At 43.0% G+C, this 24,064-nt stretch overlaps 1 protein-coding gene across 2 annotated transcripts in view; it reads left to right on the top strand.

Annotated features, from left to right (window-relative positions):
• lhfpl4a (LHFPL tetraspan subfamily member 4a) overlaps positions 1 to 24,064 on the top strand; it is a 240,592-nt gene that overhangs the window by 166,168 nt on the left and 50,360 nt on the right. Inside the window, exon 5 of one of the 2 annotated variants that reach the window (XM_048548044.2) lies at positions 5,089 to 15,984. The exons of the other annotated variant lie outside the window; for it this stretch is intronic. The gene's annotated coding sequence lies outside the window, so the exon portion shown is untranslated. Of the gene's footprint in view, positions 1 to 5,088; positions 15,985 to 24,064 lie in introns of those variants that run through there. 2 annotated transcript variants of the gene reach the window in all.

Raw genomic sequence — 24,064 nt, forward strand, 5'->3', positions numbered from 1 at the left:
CAGAACAGGCCCTTCAGCCCACAATGTTGTGCCGACCATTGATCCTCATGGATGCACCCTCAAATTTCTGTGACCATATGCATGTCCAGCAGTCTCTTAAATGACCCCAATGACCTTGCTTCCACAACTGCTGCTGGCAACGCATTCCATGCTCTCACAACTCTCTGCGTAAAGAACCTGCCTCTGACATCCCCTCTATACTTTCCACCAACCAGCTTAAAACTATGACCCCTCGTGCTAGCCATTTCTGCCCTGGGAAATAGTCTCTGGCTATCGACTCTATCTATGCCTCTCATTATCTTGTATACCTCAATTAGGTCCCCTCTCCTCCTCCTTTTCTCCAATGAAAAGAGACCGAGCTCAGTCAACCTCTCTTCATAAGATAAGCCCTCCAGTCCAGGCAGCATCCTGGTAAACCTCCTCTGAACTCTCTCCAAAGCATCCACATCTTTCCTATAATAGGGCGCCCAGAACTGGACGCAGTATTCCAAGTGCGGTCTAACCAAAGTTTTATAGAGCTGCAACAAGATCTCACGACTCTTAAACTCAATCCCCCTGTTAATGAAAGCCAAAACACCATATGCTTTCTTAACAACCCTGTCCACTTGGGTGGCCATTTTAAGGGATCTATGTATCTGCACACCAAGATCCCTCTGTTCCTCCACGCTGCCAAGAATCCTATCCTTAATCCTGTACTCAGCTTTCAAATTCGACCTTCCAAAATGCATCACCTCGCATTTATCCAGGTTGAACTCCATCTGCCACCTCTCAGCCCATCTCTGCATCCTGTCAATGTCCCGCTGCAGCCTACAACAGCCCTCTACACTGTCAACGACACCTCCGACCTTTGTGTCGTCTGCAAACTTGCTGACCCATCCTTCAATTCCCTCGTCCAAGTCATTAATAAAAATTACAAACAGTAGAGGCCCAAGGACAGAGCCCTGTGGAACCCCACTCACCACTGAGGCTGAATGAACACAGCAGGCTCAGCAGCATCTCAGGAGCACAAAAGCTGACGTTTCGGGCCTAAACCCTTCATCAGAGAGGGGGATGGGGTGAGGGTTCTGGAATAAATAGGGAGAGAGGGGGAGGCGGACCGAAGATGGAGAGAAAAGAAGATAGGTGGAGAGGAGAGTATAGGTGGGGAGGTAGGGAGGGGATAGGTCAGTCCAGGGAAGACGGAGAGGTCAAGGAAGTGCGATGAGGTTAGTAGGTAGGAGATGGAGGTGCGGCTTGGGGTGGGAGGAAGGGATGGGTGAGAGGAAGAACAGGTTAGGGAGGCAGAGACAGGTTGGACTGGTTTTGGGATGCAGTGGGTGGAGGGGAAGAGCTGGGCTGGTTGTGTGGTGCAGTGGGGGGAGGGGACGAACTGGGCTGGTTTTGGGATGCGGTGGGAGAAGGGGAGATTTTGAAGCTGGTGAAGTCCACATTGATACCATTGGGCTGCAGGGTTCCCAAGCGGAATATGAGTTGCTGTTCCTGCAACCTTCGGGTAGCATCGTTGTGGCACTGCAGGAGGCCCATGATGGACATGTCATCTAAAGAATGGGAGGGGGAGTGGAAATGGTTTGCGACTGGGAGGTGCAGTTGTTTATTGCGAACCGAGCGGAGGTGTTCTGCAAAGCGGTCCCCAAGCCTCCGCTTGGTTTCCCCAATGTAGAGGAAGCCACACCGGGTACAGTGGATGCAGTATACCACATTGGCAGATGTGCAGGTGAACCTCTGCTTAATGTGGAATGTCATCTTGGGGCCTGGGATAGGGGTGAGGGAGGAGGTGTGGGGGCAAGTGTAGCATTTCCTGGAAGGTGCCGGGTGTGGTGGGGTTGGAGGGCAGTGTGGAGCGAACAAGGGAGTCACGGAGAGAGTGGTCTCTCTGGAAAGCAGACAGGGGTGGGGATGGAAAAATGTCTTGGGTGGTGGTGTCGGATTGTAGATGGCGGAAGTGTCGGAGGATGATGCGTTGTATCCGGAGGTTGGTGGGGTGGTGTGTGAGAATGAGGGGTATCCTCTTTGGGCGGTTGTGGCGGGGGCGGTGTGTGAGGGATGTGTTGCAGGAAATGCGGGAGACGTGGTCAAGGGCGTTCTCGACCACTGTGGGGGGGATGTTGCAGTCCTTGAAGAACTAGGACATCTGGGATGTGCGGAAGTGGAATGCCTCATCGTGGGAGCAGATGCGGCGGAGGCGGAGGAATTGGGAATAGGGGATGGAATTTTTGCAGGAGAGTGGATGGGAGGAGGTGTATTCTAGGTAGCTGTGGGAGTCGGTGGGCTTGAAATGGACATCAGTCATCCTCCGACACTTCTGCCATCTACAATCCAACCCCACCACCCAAGACATTTTTCCATCCCCACCCCTGTCTGCTTTCCGGAGAGACCACTCTCTCCGTAACTCCCTTGTTCGCTCCACACTGCCCTCCAACCCCACCACACCCGGCACCTTCCCCTGCAACCGCAGGAAATGCTACACTTGCCCCAACACCTCCTCCCTCATCCCTATCCCAGGCCCCAAGATGACTTTCCACATTAAGCAGAGGTTCACCTGCACTTCTGCCAATGTGGTATACTGCATCCACTGTACCCGGTGTGGCTTCCTCTACATTGGGGAAACCAAGCGGAGGCTTGGGGACCGCTTTGCAGAACACCCCCGCTCGGTTTGCAATAAACAACTGCACCTCCCAGTCGCAAACCATTTCCACTCCCCCTCCCATTCTTTAGATGACATGTCCGTCATGGGCCTCCTGCAGTGCCACAATGACGGCACCCGAAGGTTGCAGGAACAGCAACTCATATTCCGCTTGGGAACCCTGCAGCCCAATGGTATCAATGTGGACTTCACCAGCTTCAAAATCTCCCCTTCTCCCACCGCATCCCAAAACCAGCCCAGTTCGTCCCCTCCCCCCACTGCACCACACAACCAGCCCAGCTCTTCCCCTCCACCCACTGCATCCCAAAACCAGTCCAACCTGTCTCTGCCTCCCTAACCTGTTCTTCCTCTCACCCATCCCTTCCTCCCACCCCAAGCCGCACCTCCATCTCCTACCTACTAACCTCATCGCACCTCCTTGACCTGTCCGTCTTCCCTGGACTGACCTATTCCCTCCCTACCTCCCCACCTATACTCTCCTCTCCACCTATCTTCTTTTCTCTCCATCTTCGGTCCGCCTCCCCCTCTCTCCCTATTTATTCCAGAACCCTCACCCCATCCCCCTCTCTGATGAAGGGTTTAGGCCCGAAACGTCAGCTTTTGTGCTCCTGAGATGCTGCGGGGCCTGCTGTGTTCATCCAGCCTCACATTTCATTATCTTGGATTCTCCAGCATCTGCAGTTCCCATTATCACTTGGATAAATGTAATTCGTTCTTAGCATTCAGTTGCAATGGTAAATGTTGGTGAGATGAACTGGTCTTGGTTGATTGCCTGCAGGAGACAAATGATTAACAGATTTTTCAGAAACGATATTCACTACTAAGTTAAAAGGAAAAAAGAGGCATGCATAAGATTTAGGGAACTGAAGACAGACAGAGCCCTCAACGAATATAAAGATTGCAGGAAAGAACTCAAATGAGGAATTAGGAGGGCCAAAAAAGCCACAAAATGTCTCTGTCAGAGAGGATTAAGGAAAATCCCATATATAAGGAGCAAGACGGTGTCTAGGGAAAGGGTATGTCCAGCCAAGGACATGGGAGGCAATTTTGCATGAAGCCGGAGGAAGTGGGTAAGGTCCTTACTGAATAATTTGCATTGATATTCACAAAGGAGAAGGATATGGTGGATGGAAAGAGAGGTATGTTGATATTCTAGAGCATGTCAAAATAAAAATAGGAGACGTTTTAAAAAGAATTAAGGTAGATGAGTCCTCAGGACCTGATGGGATCTACCCCAGAATGCTGAAGAAACAGGTGAGGAAATTGTTGGGGCTTTACAATTGTTGGAAATCTTTGTATTCTCTTTAGTCACAGGAGAGATCACAGAGCACTGTTCCTTTCTTTAAGATGGACAACAGAGATAATCCAGGAAATTTCAGGCTGCTGAGCTTTATGTCAGTGGTAGGGAAATTATTGGATTCTTAGGGATAAGATTTACTCACATCTGGAAAAATATGTGGGCATATTAGCAATATTCAGCATGGCGTTGTATGGGGAAGGTTGTGTCGCAGGCTGATACAAAAGGTAAAGTCAAGTGTGATCCATGCTGAACTGATAAAATGGATACAAGCTTCAATGAATGGTGAAACAGGCTCAATGGCCTGAATGGCTTAAGTATAGGAAACAGAGAGTAGCAATGGAAGGGTGTTTTTCTGACTGGATATCTGTGACCAATGGTGTTCTGCAGGGATCAGTGCTGGACCCCTGTTGTTACATATATAAATGATTTGGAGGAGAATGTAGGTAATCTGATTAATAATTTTGTGGATGACACAAAGATTCAATGAGCTACTGAGATAGTGAAGAGGATTGCCAGAGAATACAGCAGGATATAGATAGGCTGGAGACTTAGGCAGAGAAATGGCAGATGGATTTTGATCCAACTAAATGCGAGTTGATGCATTTTGGAAGATCTAGTGCAGGAGGGAAGCAGACAAGAAAAAGCTGAACCCTTAGTAGCTTTGAGGGACCTAGGCATACAGGTCCATAATCTCCTGAAAGTGGTAACACAACTGAATAAGGTAGTTTTGAAGGCATATGGCGTTCTTTCCCTCATCGATTAGGTATAAAGTTTAAAAACTTGCCAGTCATTTTGCAGCTGTATAGAACTTCAGTTACGCCACATTTGCAATATTACGTACAGTTCTGGTCCCCACTCTACCAGAAGGATGTGAAGGCATTGGAGAGGGTACAGAAACAGTTTACCAGGATGAGACCTGGTTTGGAAGGTATTATCTATGAAGAGAGATTGGATAAACTTTGCCTGTTTTCTTTTGAATATTAGAGGATGAGTTGGTTTAGAATAGATGGATCAAAAGTCTACTCATCTCAAAGTGTTAATACATTATCATGGAATTATGCCATTAAATGACTGAGTTTGTCTTCTAGTTTGTCTTTTGGAAATCGCACACTTAATACATTTTATCCTCCTTCCTCCTCCGCAGATTGAAACCCAGTGTTGCAGACGCCTCATTACTTGCCAACGTCACTGAAATTAAAACGCCTTTAAGTACCGCACCAATACAACAATACAGATCTTTTTACTGAAACACAAAAACAAAATTGAAAAACAAAGACACAAGGTAAAAACAAAAAAAAAATTACATCTGCAAGGACTGCCATGCTCCCTCCTCCACAGGATGTAGGAAATCGCTGCTCTAGAGAAAAGCTTCCACTAGGACATTCTCCACACAATAGCCAGTGATGTACTACGCTGCAAGGACCCTGGATCAAACAGTATGTATTCACCAATCAGGATTGACTTCGCAGACACTAGGTGCATTCAACCTTTGTATACAGCACAGTATTGGTATCTGATTCTGTACCTTGTTGTACTTTGACTACAAGACTGTAAAGTTGATTTGATATTTTTCTGTACAGAGTTTAAAAATGACGAAATATAAAATGTAAATTCTACTAAATACAGGGTAAGATAGGATTTAGTGGCACATGTGTAAAGAATTTTAACAAAAAGTTGCTACATGCCAGAAAGCTACAGAGTAGATCTTCTGTTATATATCAGGAACAACAGTGGACAGACCATGCAGGCATTATCAGTTTTTAAAAAAAACACTATGCTCAAACTACTTTATAAATTCCTGTCTGCTCCTGGGTTCAAACTGCATTACAGGGCAATATTGATACTGTTCACCCTATCACTCAAAGACCTGAACTGGTGTAGGTAATGTTCACTGGTGCTTGTGTTCCAAATAACTAATTTATCCCTTTCTACGGTGTGTCCGGGGTAATGAATGATGCTGTATTAGGCTGAAGAGCAGGCATCTTAATGTGTATATAAAGAATAACACACAGAAAAGGTAATCTGTCTCTGCACTGCTTTCATTGGTCTTCTTCCAACTTATTTCAAATCATGAGTGGAATCTACTCACTGCCAATAGATTTGGCACAAAATTAATCAAGAGCTGTGTTGACCTTCAACCTCAGAACTGATCCTATCTAGCCCAAAATGTGACCTGCTTCAATTCTGAGACACCAAAAGAACTCATTCATGTTAAACAATCCCTAAATTATTAACCCTCAGACGTATTGGTTAGATTACCTAACTGTGATGGATATGAAAATCGACACTCACACGGGCCTTAACTTTTGGTGCTAAAATTCGTGTACATAATGTGCCACTGGAAGGAGGCAGTTTCAGAGAACATCTGGTCTGTGGATCAGGCTGTATAAGGGGAATGGAATTGGTGTTAACTGAGGGTTCAATTTTTTAAATTCCTTTATTTTCAAAAGGAAAATATCATAACAAATATCTGCTCCAAGGTGCAGTAGATACGGAGAAGACATTTCGTACAGTTTCATGGCCAGCTCCAGTCCTTTTTTACCTCTTTGTCCAGCCTCCCTTTCAACATGACTCTTCCCCTTGTTCTCATTCTGAATATGGAGCTGCATCTTCAGCAATTCAAAGAAACAAAATATGAATTTAACGAGTGTCTTCAAGTCACAAGGAATGAATTCTAGCTGCAATCAGACTGTAATCCTTCTTTCCTCCCTGACAGTCTAAGGGAAAGCAGAGGGGAGACACAGGCTAGATGCAGCAGAGGTGCTGTTTGAGGGGATACATTGAGTAGAAGTGCTGGTCAGGCTGAGCTCACATTTCGCTGCACAGCCTCATTTTGCTGGTGCCTGGCCTTGGAGCAGTTATATAAGATCATTCAGGTAATTCATGTCACACAACATCCATATCTGCTGCCCTATTTAGGGAAAAAGAAAACAATAATCTATGTTTCGTAGCACCAGCCTTGATGGTCACCTTTCATTTTATAAGTGGCCTATGTGCCTAATGGCGGATATGCAGAGTCGTCTATGGGAAACACCTGCGTTTTGGTTTTCCTAACTTTGATCAAAATGTCATGACTGAAATCCAGTTAAGAACCACAGCTTTCCCGACCGACATCGAAAGCCCAGCTCAAGCTTTACTGGTCATTGTGGTCACAGTGCATCATTATTGATGACAAAAGCGAGTTAAGGTCTGAGTCCAATTTCATGGCAAACACAACTATTGATCCTGTGTCTCAATTACATGGCACTGTTTCAAATGTACTGTGGAATTTCAGTCCATCAAAAACAAAAAGCTTCACATATAGATGACCTTATGTGCATTTGAGATACTTTGGTAAAAATTTGGGCCTGTGCACATATTTATGTAACACAAGGCCCCTCAGAGATTTCAGAATGGGTGTGCACATGCCTATGGGATGAAATATGCCTGATACCATATTGCTCCATATTGGAGCGCACATTGTGTATATCTATCAGAAATATGTACAGCAAGCAGATCACAACGCCAGTCAGCATGCAGTCGGCCATGCCATCTTGGGGTTTAGCACTCCAGCTAATACCCTCTTGTAAATTAACCCTGCTGAACACATATTCAGCAGCTGGAAGATGACTCACACTCCCCACCCCTACTTCACCAAACATCACTGTCCAACCTGCATAATCAATTTAAAGGAATCATCAACTATTTAAAGGTTAGTTGCTAGTTTTTTTTTTCTAACTGTCGGCATGATTCTACAAGGGTCTGGTGCTTTCCTTTTAGTTATTTCAAGTTGCAATGGTCTATAGCATGGTAGGTGCTGAAGGAATTTTTTACCGACTCTATGATTTCTGCACAAAACCAGGTGCTTCTGAACACAGATGCAGTAGGAGACATGCCCATAAGAATACAGTATAGCTTGATCAGAGTCCAAACAAAGTAGGACAGACTCAAAAGGAAGGAGAGTAGGAGGGGAGCAAGGGATCTTAGCAGAAGGTCATAGTCGCGCTAGGGGGTGAGGGAGCAATTTTCCTCCCTCAAATTCAGCTTGAAATGCCTCTGTGAAACATAAAAGCATAGCAATTTTTTCTGCTCCAGCATTCATTATGATCATGGCTGATCATCCAACTCAGTACGCTGTTCCTGCTTTCACTCCATACCCTTTCATCCCTTTAATCCTAAGAATGGCATCTAACTCCTTCTTGAATCCTTTAAGAAGCAACATCAACCACTTTCTGTGGCTGTGAATTCCATAGGTTCACCCCTGTCTAAATGAAGAAATTTTTCCTCATCTCAGTTCCAAATGACCTAGTCATATTCTTAGACTTTGACTCCTGTTTCTGGGCATCACAATCATTGGAAACATCCTTCCCGCATTTATCCATTCTAGCCCTATTAATATTCTATAGGTTTTTATAAGATCCTCTCCTCATTCTTCTAAACTCCAGCAAATGTGATCTACTGTCTTTTCAGTAAGCTATATTATTGGGAGTCTATACAAGGAGAGATCTCACTCCATTTTATCACCACTTATGGGAAAAAACTGATAGAGTAACCACATGACTTTGCTAGGAATACAGGCATCCCATGGGACAAGGTACCATTGCCTGTTTGCACTTTGCCTTGTACACCTCATGCCAGCCCAGTCTCACATTGGAACTGAGATAGATTGCACTCAAGAATCCAAATGGTGCAGCAAAGGAGGAGAAGACAGCAGAGGAAATTGGAGAGTAACGTAGACATTTCAGGTCTAGGCTGTCCATAAAGAATTCATCAGAACATGTCTGTACCACAATCCTAATTCACTATTCACCAACAGTCCTACATTTCACCTTCTTTCAGTCACTGGCCCTCACAATGGCTGCTTGTTCACTATGTCAGACACCATGAAGTGAACACTTTAAATCGATTCACTAAAAAAAGAGCCATGCCATGTCGCATATTGAAGCAACTAACACCCTAGTGCATTGTCATTGTGTCTAGATTCTCTCTACACAGTGCTACCCCAACGGCTCCAGCATGCTGACTCTCATTGGAGGAATCAGTGGGCAGGCTTTGAGCATGACCCAGGACGGCCAGCTGCACACTGCACCATTGTAGCAAGGGCAGCAGCAGCAGTCTGGGCTGACAGCCGAGCGAGGGCACTAGCAAATTGGCAGACTGAATCCTGTGCCTGCACAAGAGGACAGCAGGTTTGGCATCCAGGGAGCCACTTCCCTCTGGGGGTGATGGAAGGGGTGGGGGTCAGCATTTCAGCAGTTAGGTCTTGGAAAGATTGCTGGACTGCAGTGACATTCTGTAATCCCCCGAACATCGGAAACTGTTGTATGCCAGCAGTCCAAGCTTCCATGGAATGATCTTGTGCAGTTGATATTGGTGCTGCAATGAAAGCTGTGGCATCAGCCATCAAACATTACATTCATGTTCAGGTCCAGAACTACATGAGGACTAATGGCCTGCTCCTTATGCGCAATCAATAGGCACATCGCAAGCCTCATCAGCACTTACTGCATTTTTGAGCCAGTCCCCGGTATTTCTAAGCAGTCACAAAGTTTAATACTGCAATGAACTGTTCTTAAACAAAGAACTCAAGGCAGATCTCATGCAGACCACAGAAGGCAAACCAACTTTTAATCCAATATAACACTTCTTATCAATTGCCACAGGAGAAAGAGACAGTCCAAGTCGGAGATGATGAACTGGTTCCTGCCAAAAACTAGACATGCTTTTATTTTAGCATTTCTTTTCAACAGCTTCCTTCACAAATTGGACTTTTCAGTGTATTTTAGAGCAAGGTTTCAATCCCATTTCATAAACAGCTGGATCCATTATTAATGGGGGAAATAATGTAGCCTTTTTAAAAGGTTGTATGAATAGTCATAAATCGTAAAAGTTAAAAAGGCGGAAAATTGGGTTTAAATTAATCCATGCCCTACTTTAAGCAGTTTCCTTAGAGCTGTCCTAGAAATGACTGATCAAGGGGGCTTCAGTAATAATGTTAAAGGTATCTTTCTGCCTATCCTGTAATGGGGCAAGTGAGCAAATGCACCTGATATTTTGTCAAAGGCACTATAGACAAGTGACAGCAATGCCTATAACTGGGGGTCAGCACGATGTACTGAGCATCAATATCTTTAAATCAGTGAATAGTATGTTTGTTAAATCAGATATTATCTCAAACCCATGCACTGATTAACTTGTTAATAATACCAGCCTGGTGAAGGAAAGGAGAACGCTCTGCTCAAGGTAGCAAAGGTCCTGCTGAATAATATGATTTACAAAGAGAAATCAGTGGGTGAAACTTTTTTATACAACACTTGTGGAGAAATATCAGCAGAAACTATAGACCATATTCTCATAACCGCAAGGTTTGTCACTAGAGTGTTTTTTTAAATTTCTTTGAATATGAAAAGTTAGCAGAGCATCTTTTCAAGGAAACTTACCATTCCCCTAATCCATCATTTATCCTTTCCAAAAGTTAGCTAACAATTAATTGACTGTCCAAACCTAAAATCCCCAGTTAGAGATGTGTGATATATTCATGTGAGTGCAGACATTGTTAACTTACAATTCTTGTTTTGAAGGACATTTCTTGTATCCAGTAATTATTCTATTTTCAATTATCAAGGTCAGCACAATGATCATAGTGTGCTTTTCATCTAAGAACATAGGAACAATGCCTGGGCTTTCGACCCATCTACCTACTCCAGGTAATGCATCAGGATGTAAGTTGAAGTCAGTCAGTAGTAGGACTGAGTGTCCTTCTGTTTCTTATTAAATCTGATACACCATGTAAAATTATTTACATCAAGTAATTTGCTTCAGAGCAATATGCATCAGTCAGGACAACATCCTTTGTTTGCTCCTAAATATTTGGCTACCTAAATAGCTGTTGAGAAGAATGGAAAATTCCACAACACTTTTTTTGCAAAATCTCCATTTATGAGAAACAAGAAGTAAGCAGGGAATATTTTGCATTACGCTGTAATGGTCTGAAAGTAGATTTCAACCAAGGACAGGTGATACCATCAGTACAAGACATGGGAAAGATGAAAATACAGAACAATAGAAGGCCTACAAATGTTTTCTCCCCAGAAGCAGATTTGAGACCATGGATTTTTGTTAAATCTTTGGTATGGCCATTGGTTTATGGATAGAATGGACATTTCATGAGATCAATCTCAATTTATCTCACAGACAACACTATTATCACTGTGGAGAATAGGAAAAGAAATCCTGAGACCAAATGAAACTAGAGAACTGATGATAGTGATAAATGAATTAGTGTGAGCTTGACTGGGTGTATTATAAATTTATAAATATATACTATATATATGGGAGAACACATAGTCAGTAGAGCTAAATTTTATAGTGAGTGAGCCGAAATAAAACTCTGACTAGAAGGTATATGACTGGAGTCTGACTAACCACCATTTAATCTCTTCTATTTAACCAACAATGATTTAAACTGGAATTGATCTTAAAAATATGGTTTGCCTCAAAGAGAAATATCTTCACTTTGTTCTGAGTTCCATATCTGGTGGCCTGGAGGATTTCCAATCACTGCTATGTTATTACATAGTAAGACCAATTAGAAATATCTAATGGCTGGGAAAGAATACAGTTCTTTACATCAAGCTTTTAATGGAATGGGAATGCAGGCAGTGAAAGATCTACAAGGCAAATCTCCCCAGATGCTGGATTTCTGAAACAGAAAACAAAAATGCTGAAAATACTCGGCAGGTCAGGCAGCATCTGTGCATAGGGAAACAGAGTTAACATTTCAGGTCAAAGACCAATCATCAGAGTTCCCATGAAAGCTCATTGACCTGAAATATTAATTCTACTTCTCTCCACAGATATTGTCTGAACTGCTGAGTATTTTCAGCACTTTTGTTTTCTGTGTGTGAAAGAGGCATTATAGCAGGGACAGAGGCCGGATTCACATGCCCCTTAACCTGAACTATAAACAAAAATATTAAACAGAATCTTATGCAAAATAGTGTATTGTAGTGAGCATGATTTTATTTGAGAAAGAAAAGTTGTTTAGACGAGACTTAACTTTGTGAAAGCTAACATTGTGAAACATAGATTAAATAAAACTACACATCTTTGGATACTCGGTGGCCTGCACAATGTGGCTGTTTACTTAAAATTTGCTTCTGGACCACCTCTCGTAGCATTATAGAATCCATACAGTGTGGAAGCAGGCCATTTAGCCCATCAAATCCACACAGACCCCCCTCAAAGAGCACCCCAATCGGACCTACCCCATCCCGATAACCCTGAATTTACGGTGGTTAATCCACCCAACCTACACATCCCTGAACACTGTGGGCAATTTAGCATAGCCAATCCACCTAGCTTGCACATCTTTAGACTGTGGAAGGAAACCAGAGCAACTGGGGGATCCCACGCTGAAAATGTGCAAACTCCACACTGACAATTGTCCAAGGTTCGAATCAAGCCTGGGTCCCTGGCACTGTAATGCAGCAGTGCTAACCACTGAGCCATCATGCTGTCCTATCATCTTAGCCCTGAACAACAAATTTTGTTCTGCAGTGAAAATTGACAAGTGTGTTCCTCCAAGTAAGTTCCAGTATCAAATTGCCCCATCCCACACAATTATTTCCTGCCATGATTGTGGTATTGAAGACCAAAGTATACTTGGAGTGACAGTCTACTGTCCATTATCATTTAGTCTCTAATTTCCACAAAGTGACTGGGAAGCCATGGAGCCCAGCTTAATCCAGCTGCGTGACTGCACCAGGAAGGCAGTTAGCTCAGTTGGCTGGATGGATGGTTTGTGAAGTGCAATGATGCCAGCAGCATTGGCTCAATTCCTGTATCAGCTGAGGTCTATGTGAAGATCTCATCTTCTCAAGTTTGCCCTTTGCCTGTGCTGTGGTGATGCTCAGGTTAAACCACCACCAGTTATCTTGGTCTAATGAGAGAGCGTCCCTCTGGTACTATGGTGACATTATGACTGCACTACACCATCTGGTCTTTTACATCTCAAATTCCAGAATCCAGAGTCTGCAACCTCAACAGAAACCAGAATCACTCCAGTACAAAATACAGCCAGGATGACCCAGAATCCTATGACTCTATGCAATCTGCATAAAACCAACAAAATTTAATAAGCATTGGTAAAATTACCTTTGCTACGTGTCTCGAGATCTACACAAATTTCAAAAACAGGCAATTAGAACTATTATTTGTAATAAAGCCATTCTCCATTGTGTTCACAAGTAACCACATACTTGCAGTGAGGAGGCAGCCAGACACTCAGTCACAGTTCACTAGAAATATCACACATTTGCTAAAAAAAATTATAATAGGTCTACAATACCCTGATCTTTTAGTACTCCTGCCAGACTTCAGAGATGATTTTAATGTCTATGTATGTCACAAAACATTAAAGAAGCACAAGCTGCAAAGCCTTAGACCATAACCACCATTTTGCTTTGCTTGGTACGGGCTGAAATTGTTCACTAAAATATTGAATATTGAATTAAATGAACTACTTGAAGGTTTAACTTTTGCATTGTTGTCCTTCTAGTATTACAATGGCTGGGTGGTTGCTGCAGTGCATCTCAATGGAAGATTAGTTGCAAATTTTAAAAATATATGATTTATTATAACTTGGGATATGGGCACCACTGGCAAGACCAGCATTTGTTGCCCATCCCTAAATGCCCTTGAAGAGAATGGCTTGCTCAACCATTTCAGAGTCACCTAAAGCTCAAGCGTATTGTTGGAGATCTGGAATCATGTGTAGGCCAGACCAGCTAAGGAAGATAGATTTCCTTCCTTGATGATTATTGGTGAATCAAATGGGTTTTAACACCAGTCAACAATAGTTCTGTGGTCACCAATGTTAAGATCAATTTCAATTCCAGATTTTCGGAATTGAATTTCAATGTGTCCCATTATCGTGGTGAGATTTGAGCCCCACTGAGAATTAGTCTGAATACTACTCCAATAACATTACCATTACACCATTATGTCCGTGTCTGTCCTCAACTATGGAATGAGGTGATGATAGTTCTGATTGTTGTTTAATATATTTGAATTGTTTATACAGAATACCAATCCACCAATATTATTTTAAAATCTGCTTCTAATCAAATTTTCAAAAATTGAAGTGACTGATCACTTATTTCGGGGACATGGTGAATGCATGCAGTATAAAAGTTCAAAGGAATCACACTTCAGCACAATTCTAACTTGTAACAAAAGTGCAACAATTATAGAAGTAAGAAGCAATATCAAAAAATTCACCTCTTATGAGAAGATTGTTATCCGGTAGCTGGATATATTTCTTGTTCCAAGGAAGTGGCACAAAGATAATAAATGCCATAAACTGGACAAGTACATTAGCCAAACTTGAAAGCAAAATTGTCCTTAAAGGTCCACTGTGTTCTGAATTAAAGTTTGTTTTCATTTCTGCTTCAAGAACGAAGATCATTACTGACCTGTGCTGTGTTTTTTTAGTCCTTGAAAACACCTTCAGACTAAACATACATTGTTTTCTGTCACTGCATTACACCTCATCCAAAAATATCTTTTAACAATGACAATAGGCACTAGAATGTTAAGGAACTAGTGCTTGTGATTTTTCTTAGAGGCATGTCAAAAGTCTAGTTCGAATGGACAGGAGTTCAAAATTCTGGTTTTATCGGTAGACAATCTTCTCTTCTTTCATTGAATCAGCTCTTGTTAGCAATGAGTAGGCTTTCATTGTGTCAAACTATCCCTGGGTGCTAAGTTTCCAGATTCTTGGGTTTCATTGTCGTTTTATCAAAACTCAGTTGGGTTGCTAGATCCTCCAGTGTTGGGGAAATAGGGAAGCATTACTTATAACCATCATGAACAGTCTCATCCAGTAGGAGTACTGTACCTATTAGTCCATTATAACACACACACTGTCAAAAATTTGTGGTGTCTCCCATTCTGTCCTGCAAGCTAAAGTTTGGCATCCAGAAGTAGGTTCTTTCATCACCCAGCATTTAATATTTCTTCGTACAGAGATACAGCTATAAGAGAATTCGTTGCTCAGGCTTCCTTATATATCTTATATACAACTGGGAAGGAACAAAGAACTGAAACAACAAGCCTAATTACTGACCTTTCCATTCTCTCTGCCAAAGAAGGAAGGATGAAAGCAAGGAGGCCTATTTGCTAGGCCATCCACTCAAGAAGAAAACAGAGAGACAAGAAACCCCATTGCCTAGAACATTCAATCATTGTTACTAAAGGAATAAGTATAGTGTTTGAAAGTCACAAGGATCATGCCCTTCCTGGTTGAAGGAGCGAAGGCAGAAGGGATTTTGGGAACTATTGCACATTGCACATCCTAAGACTGAAATTTGTACAAAAAGAAGCCAGGTAAACAAAGACATTCTGGTGAAGTGAAGTGCTGCCTCTCATGTGATAGGGAGTGGCAGTGTATGACCCAGGAGGACAATGAAAATACCTTCTCTTTAAGTATCAGAGGGTTATCCAAACTCATTTAGATGTCCCACCAACCAAGCAGAACTAGAATTCACCAAACTTGGTTGGGATAAGATATCATTAGAGTGGTCCTCTCATATTCTGGTTTCCATTTGGACCCTTTTTATATCATAACATTGATTGTAAATATTGATAAATCAACCTAATAATTGATTGCAACCAATCAATTCTCTCAAATGTGACAGTAGTCACACATTTATGATATCAAAGAACCTGTGAAGCCAGCATTAACAACCATTGAGCCCTCTGATTGACCAGTCATTTGACTACATGTTTATTACAATTTCCTCTTGATACTGGGTAAAGCTGTAAATCTCTTGTTTCTTTTATACCACAGTTACTGTGCTGTATCTGAAAATAAGTCTGTAATTTGAAAAAAAAGTCTATATGTACAACAGTTTTTGATCATTTCAGGACAGATATTGTGTCATTAATTCAAGCAAATTTTCATCTTTTAGGTATATTAGTTTAACAAAATAATGTTAAATATAAGCGATGCAATTTTTAGCTTCTGTGTAGTTGGAATGACGTTAAAATAAAGAAACCACTTCATACCACAAGGAGACAAGAGAGCTTCTGATTATTTTCTCTTTTGTATTGCTGAATTTCCATACTCTTTTAATACTGCTCATTATCCATCTCATGTTTATTCCCTCTTACATAAGTAACTTAGGCTTCATTTTGCCAGGACAGCTATTCAATTTTCTTCAGATAATATTGTTCTTGAATAATATTTACTCACAATCTGTAATATTTTAATTTCACACTCGAGATGAATTCCTGATAATTCACCTCTGCTCGAATCATAGAAAGATAGATTAACTGAAAGGGTTCCTTTTCAAGTAATAATTTTAGATTTTTCAAGCTACTTCTATTTGGAGATAAGCGAATGCCTTTATGCAATCCTTGAATGAGACTGACTTTCCTTTTTCCTTCAAAAGTGTTCTCTAAAATGCAATAATTTTGCTGTTCTTGGCATTGGAAACACAATGTTCCTGGCTTCCCTTAACAGCATTAAAGACTGACTACATAACATGGGGCTGGGAATCATGTGAAGGTCTTTAAGACAACAAAATGTGAGGCTGGATGAACACAGCAGGCCAAGCAGCATCTCAGGAGCACAAAAGCTGACGTTTCGGGCCTAGACCCTTCATCAGAGGTCTTTAAGGCAGCTTTTATACTCTACTTGTTTCCTCCTGATTTGGCTGGGTTTATCGAATTCAATTTCGCAACTTGATACGTGCCGATTTGAACTTGTAAATCATTGAGTTGCTGGGTTTGATTCCATTTATTACTACACAACCATACTCTAGCTGATTGTGATCTTAAAAACAAAACATCAGTTTGAGGAAGAAATAGTATCAGAGATAATGGGAACTGCAGATGCTGGAGAATTCCAAGATAATAAAATGTGAGGCTGGATGAACACAGCAGGCCAAGCAGCATCTCAGGAGCACAAAAGCTGACGTTTCGGGCCTAGACCCTTCATCAGAGCTGCAGTTCCCATTATCTCTGATACTATTTCTTCCTCAAACTGATGTTTTGTTTTTAAGATCACAATCAGCTAGAGTATGGTTGTGTAGTAATAAATGGAATCAAACCCAGCAACTCAATGATTTATAAGTTCAAATCGGCACGTATCAAGTTGCGAAATTGAATTCGATAAACCCAGCCAAATCAGGAGGAAACAAGTAGAGTATAAAAGCTGCCTTAAAGACCTCTGATGAAGGGTCTAGGCCCGAAACGTCAGCTTTTGTGCTCCTGAGATGCTGCTTGGCCTGCTGTGTTCATCCAGCCTCACATTTTATTATCAGTTTGAGGAAGTAGTGGAGGTACATTGCTGTGGACTCCTTAGCTAACTTAGAAAAGTGCTCATCCATCAGAATAGCGTACACATATTGAGGTGCAAATATGGTATTTGTGCCTTTACATAAGACGTAAAATAAACACTCTTATAGCCTGTTTGAACAACTAATCTGTCCTTTCTTCTTTTTTCCTTGCCTCTTTTCCCACTGCACCTTCTGTCAGCATCAATTTCTCTTAAGACAAATTCTCTCCTTGTTGACTTCTTTCTATTTTCCTCTCTCACATTTTATAAGGTAACAATTCTGGAAGGGTTAATGTTGGTGATTGCATTGAGCTTCACCCAATCTGATGCTATTGTACAGTCTGGAGTGGAGAAAATGGAAGGATAACTGGATCTTGAAGAGGCCTGGTGTGTTAACAATATCTCCCCGTAGCTTTAGTAGCAATGTAAAACCAAATTGCTATCATGCACTAAAAATACCTATTAAGGTAAAAGCCCCGAGTCGTGACTCACAAGTAGCTGTCCCTCTAGCTTTGCAAAACAAGAAGCCCCTTTGACCTAGTCAGGGAAAGATGATTGGTGGCAGCATCCTTCGCACACGAACACTACAACATAGACACTGAAACACTATATTGAGTTCTTTCATTGTATATAGGCATCACTGGCCTCTCTCTAAGTGTCTCAACAAGGTCCTGGAGAGTTGCCTTCTTAGACCGCTGCAGTCCACGTGTTGTAGATAGAGTTCCAGGATTTTGATCTAGCGATACTGAAGGAATGACAATTGAGTTCCAAGTCAGGACAGTGTATGACTTAGAGATGAACTTGCAGGTGGTGATATTCCCATGTATCCATGGCCCTCTCCTTCTTGACAATAAGTCACCTGTTTAGAAGGTGCTGTCAAAGAAGAGACTTGGGGCGTTACTGCAATGCATGTTGTAGATGGCTCACAGGCTGCTACAATGCATTGGTGATACTGAATGCTGAAGGGTGGTGGATGGGATACCAGTCAAGTGGTTGCTTTAGCCTGGAGAGATTCAAACTTCTTCAGTGTTGTTGGAGCTACACCTATCTAGCTAGTGTCAACTACTCTATCAGACTACTGTAGGTAGGGGGCAGGTTTTTAGGAGTCAAAGTGAGTAACTCCCACAGAATTCCCAGCCCTGACTTGTTCTTGTAGCCACTGTATTTATATGGTTGGTCTGGTTACTCTCTGGTTAATAGTAACCCCCATGATGTTGACAACTGGCAGTAGGGGTGTTATCCATGATGGTAATGGCGCTGAATATCATAGGCAATGTTTGAATTCTCTCTTGCTGGAGATGGTCACTGCCTGGCATTTGTATGTTGCAAATGTCACTTGCCAATTATCAACCCAAGGCTGAATGATATCCAGGTCTTACTGCATTTGGACATGTACTGTTTCAGTAGCAGAGGAGTCACAAATGATGCTGAACATTGATGAACATCCCCACTTCTGATCATATGATGAGGGACGTATATTGATAAATCAGCTGAAGATGGTTGAGCCTAAGACATTACCTGGAGGAACTCCTGCAGAGATGTTCTGGAGCTGAGATGATTCAACCACATCATCTTCCTTTGTCTGAAGCATGACAGCAATCAATGGAAAGTTTACCCTCTGCTTCCCATTATTCCTAGTTTTGCTGGGTAACATGATTGAGATATATGGACTGCTGTATATCCCAAGTGTCTTGCTTTTGTGAATAAAACTTAAGAGGTGATTACAATCTCCACCCTCCTCTTGCCTATAAGCACTGAGCTGTTGTCACTGAAGTCCAATCATTACTTTATTATGTGATCTTTACATTACAAACTATCAATGGAATGTCAAAAATGTGCATCTCATTAGAAATATCTGGGGCTAACCAGGAAATGTTATTGGGGCAGGAGCTCATTTGGTTAGGCTTTTAACAATGCGCAATATAATCACTTACACAGTGTACTTAGAGAGGAACATCCGAAGTTTTATCAAGCCACAGTAATCCTCAAGGAATCACATATGTTCCCTTGTCTAAAGAATAGGGGTCTATCAATACAAATTGGAAGCAGTATACCACTCCAGAACCTCTTCTATCCTAACCTTCCCTTTCACTTAGGATGGCATGGTGGCTCAGTGGTTAGTACTGGACCCAGGTTCAAGTCCACCCTCAGGCGACTGACTGTGTAGAGTTTGCACATTTTCCCTGTGTATGTTCCCTCCGGATCCCTCCCACAGTCCAAAATATGTAAGCTAAGGTAGCTTGCCCTTGCTAAATTTCCCATAGAGTCCAGGAATTTGTAGGCTGGGTAGATTAGCCATGGGAAATACAGAGATAGGGTTAGAGGGTAGTCCTGACTGGAATGCTCTTCAAAGGGTTGGTATGGACTGAATGGCCTGATTCCACACTGTAGGGATTCTATTGTTGTGTCCTCTAACTCTTACACAGACCAAAGTGGAAATAATTCAGAAGTAAATATGTGTTTTTACAGACATGATTTAAACTGCTACTGTGTTTTAGCACAGCGATAATCAGAAGTGCCAGATGCAGCAGGAGAAAGGGGAATTTGCTAGAGGCAAAAATGTGAACAAAGGTTGGAATAGTTGAAATGAACAGGTCCAATGGAGTTTTATCATTGTGTCACTAATTTTATGTATCTTGGTTTACCAGTTCAAGTGACGTGTTTTATCAAGTAATATTGCCCTTTTACAGTGCACTATTTCCACAGAGCTGCAAACTGGTCATATTAAGGCATATGAACACAGCTTTCCAGAATCATCATACATTTCTCAGTTCTTGGAAGTCTCAAAGCCCATAGCGTTGCTGTCCTCAATTAGGGTGATGTTAGATCAAACCATCAAACTAGTATAGTGTCAATGTTTGATCAGAATTCAGAACCACTGCCATAAGAAAGCCATTCTTCACCGTTGAAGAGTCAACGCTAATTTTTAATGTAAGAAGAAATTGTTGAAATACTCAACAGATCAGGTGGAAAGAGCAGATGAGTTAATGCTTCAGGGCTGAACCTTCTGTCAGAATTAGAGAACATTACAAATTAGCAAGTATTCAAAAAGGAGCGCAAACCAATTAAGTAATGAACAACTTATTGGAGAAAATATGTGCTGATTTGCCATATTACTTTCCAACGAAGAGTTCAATTTTTTTCTTGCAATTCACACTTATTGGATCACTTGTCAAATTTGCCTTAATTACTAGACCAAGTGTTCAGTGAGGCAAGATACATTTGCAAAATGCTAATGGTTTCACTGATAATTGTTCATTTAAGCATACACTTTTCCCCTTGTCACTTAGGTTCCGGCATTTCCTGTTTAACCATAATATCTGTTAGAAAATATATTAGCAGATTATCAAAACTTACATCAATGCCAGGAAAAAGTAATTATTATACAACAACAAACTCAATATTTCATTACAAGAAGGCTCCCTCTTTTCTCATTTCATGCTAGAATGTTTCCTACATGACTTCAGCAACTACATTTCTCAGTAAAGCATTTTGGATTGCTCTGAAATCCTCAAAGTTGCTACATAAATACATATCTTTCTCTGTTTTATTTCTATTCTGATATAAACCTCCCTTTACACAACAATATTGATTGAACGAGGCCTGAATAGAGGCCTCACCCGTCTAAAATTCTAAGTAGGGAAATAATCATGATTTGTCTTCAAAGAATGGAATCCCTACAGTGTGGAAACAGGCCTTCGGCCCAACAAATCCATACCAAACCTCAGAACATCACACCCAGCCCCATCCCCCATAATGCACCATATCTATACATTCCTATGGGCAATTTAGCATGGCCAATTCACCTAACCTGCACATCTTTGGACAGTAGGAGGAAACCCACACAGACATGTGGAGAATATGCAAACTCCACACAGACAGTCACTTGAGGCTGGAATCAAACTTTTTTGGGCCCCACACCTCAGGAAGGACATACTAGCCCTGGAGCGTGTCCAGCAGAGATTCACAGGGATGATCCCTGGAATGGTAGGTTTAGCGTATGATGAACGGCTAAGGATCCTGGGATTGTACTCATTAGAGTTTAGAAGGTTGAGGGCAGATCTAATAGAAACTTACAAGATAATGTATGGTTTAGAAGGGGTGAATGCCAGGAAGTTGTTTCCGTTAGGCGGGGAGACTAGGACCCATGGGCACAGCCTTAAAATTAGAGGGGGTAAATTTAAAACTGAAATGAGACGACATTTCATCAGCCAGAGAGTGGTGGGCTCGTGGAATTCATTGCTGCAGAGTGCAGTGGAGGCTGGGACGTTGGATGCCTTCAAGGCAGAGTTCGACAAATTCTTGATCTCAAAAGGAATCAAGGGCTACGGGGAGAGTGCAGGGAAGTGGTGTTGAAATGCCCATCAGCCATGATTTAAATGGTGGAGTGGACTTGATGGGCCGAATGGCCTTACTTCCACTCCTATGTCTTGTGGTCTTATGGTGTTATGGTCCCTGGTGCTGTGAGGCAGCAGTAGTTAACCACTGAGCCACCATGCCACCCCATGATGCATTTGTGTGAATTTCTTTTTTAAAAAAAACACAAACTTCTCACAGATAGTAGGAACTGCCGATGTTGGAGAATCTGAGATAACAAGGTGTACAGCTGGATGAACACAGCAGGTTAGGCAGCATCAGAGGAGCAGGAAAGCTGACATTTCAGGTCTGGACCCTTCTTCAGAAATGGGGGAGGGGAAGGGGTCTCCAAAATAAGTAGAGAGAAGTGGGGGGAATGATCATAGGTGGACAAAGGAGCAGATCGGTGGAGAGGAGACAGACAGGTCAAGGAGACAGGGATGGAGGCATTAAAGATGAGTGTAGGTGGGGAGGTAGCATAGGGGTTGGTCATTCAAGGGAAGACAGATAGATCAAGGAGGCAGGGATGAGGCTGATAGGTAGGAGGTGGGGGTAGGAGTTGGTCAGTGAGGTGGGAGAAAAGATGGACATGTCAAGAAGCTGGGGACGAGCTGGGCTGGTATTGGGATGAGGTTGGGGGTTGGGGAGATTTTGAAGCTTGTGAAGTCCACATTGAGACCATTCGGCTGCAGGGTTCTCAAGCGAAATATGAGACGCTGTTCGTGCAAACTTCAGGTGGCGTCATTGTGGCACTGGAGGTGGTCCAGGATGGACATGTCAACCAAGGAATGGGAGATGGTTTGTGACTGGGAGGTGCAGTTGTTGGTTGCGAACCGAGCGTAGATGCTCCACAAAGCGGTCTGCAAGCCTCCGCTTGATTTCCCACCAATGTAGAGGAGGCCTCATCGGGAACAGCGGATACAATATACCACATTAAATAGATGTTCACCTGCACATTTGCTCATGTGGAAGGTTGTCTTGGGGCCTGGGATGGGGGTGAGGGGGAGGTGTAAGGGCAGGTGTAGCACTTCCTGCAGTTACAGGGACAAGTGCCAGGGTGGTGGGGCTAGTGTGAAGCGGATGAGGGAGAGAGTGGTCCCTCTGGAAGGCAAGGGTGAGGAGGGAAAAATGTCCTTGGTAGTGGGATCAGATTGCAGGTGGCATTAGTAGCAGAGGATGATGCGTTGAATCCAGAGGTTAGTGGGGTGGTACATGAGGGCCAGGGGGAATCCTGTCTTTGTTGTTATTGCAGGGAGGGTGTGTGTGGGGTGAGTTGCAGGAAATGAGAAAGAGATGCAGTCGAGGGTTTTTTTGACCACTGGAGGGGAAGTTGCAGTCCTTGTCCAGGAGTGGAATGTCTCATCTCGGGAGCAGATGCAGCGGAGTGGCGAAGGAATTGGTAATAGTCGATAGCATTTTTGCAGGAAGGTGGGTGAGAGGAGGTGTATTCTAGGTAGCTGTGGGAGTCGGTAGGTTTGAGATAGATATCGGTTTCCAGGAGGTTGCCTGAGATGGAGACATAGAGTTCCAGGAAGAAGAGAGAGGTATCGGAGATGGTCCAGGTGAACTTAAGGTTGGGGTGAAAGTTTTTCGTAAAGTGGATGAACTGTTCGAGTTCCTTGTGGGAACACAAGGCGGCACCGATACAGTGATCAATGTATCTGGGGAAGAGGTGGGGTTTAGGGCCAGTGTAGGTACGGAAGAGGGGCTGTTCCACGTTACCTACAAAGAGGCGGACATAACTTAGGCCCATGCAGGTATCCATGGCCACCCTCTTTGTCTGTAGGAAGTGGGGGAAGTTGTTGAGGGTGAGGCGGAGTTGTGCTAAACGGATAAGGGTGTCAGTAGAGAGGGACTGGTCGGGCCTACAGAAAGAAGCTGAGGGCCTTTAGGCCATCTTCATGGGGAATGTATGTATATAGGGAGCTGGTGCCAGGCCTTGGCAAAGTAGAGGTCAGTGTGCCGTACTACAACTGCGCCACCTTGTCTGCAAGCTTTATAGTGAGGTTGGGGTCAGAGTGGAGGGAGCGAAGGGCTGCACATTCTACGGGAAAGAGGTTGGAGTAGGTGAGAGGGTGGTGAGATTGAGGCGATTGATATCTCGACGGCAGTTGGAGATGAAGAGGTCGAGGGAGGGTAGGAGCCTTGGGGTGGTGTCCAGGAGGATGGGGTGTGTTGGAAGCAGGAGAAGGGGTCAGTAGAGCAAGGATTAGGCTCGCAGTTAAAGAAGTGCGGAGGGCAGAGGTGGCGGTAAAACTGTTCAATGCCCAGGCGAGCGCGGTATTTGATATTTGAGTAGAGGGGGAATAAAAACGAGTCCTTGGCTGAGGACATCCTAACGCCCATCCTAACTCCCCACCTACACTCACTTTACTGTCTCCATCCTTGCCTCCTTGACCTGTCTGTCTCCTCTGCACCTATCTGCTCCTTTATCCACCTTCCA

The sequence above is a fragment of the Stegostoma tigrinum genome, chromosome 11 (genome assembly GCF_030684315.1).
Source record: "Stegostoma tigrinum isolate sSteTig4 chromosome 11, sSteTig4.hap1, whole genome shotgun sequence".
NCBI lineage: Eukaryota > Metazoa > Chordata > Chondrichthyes > Orectolobiformes > Stegostomatidae > Stegostoma > Stegostoma tigrinum.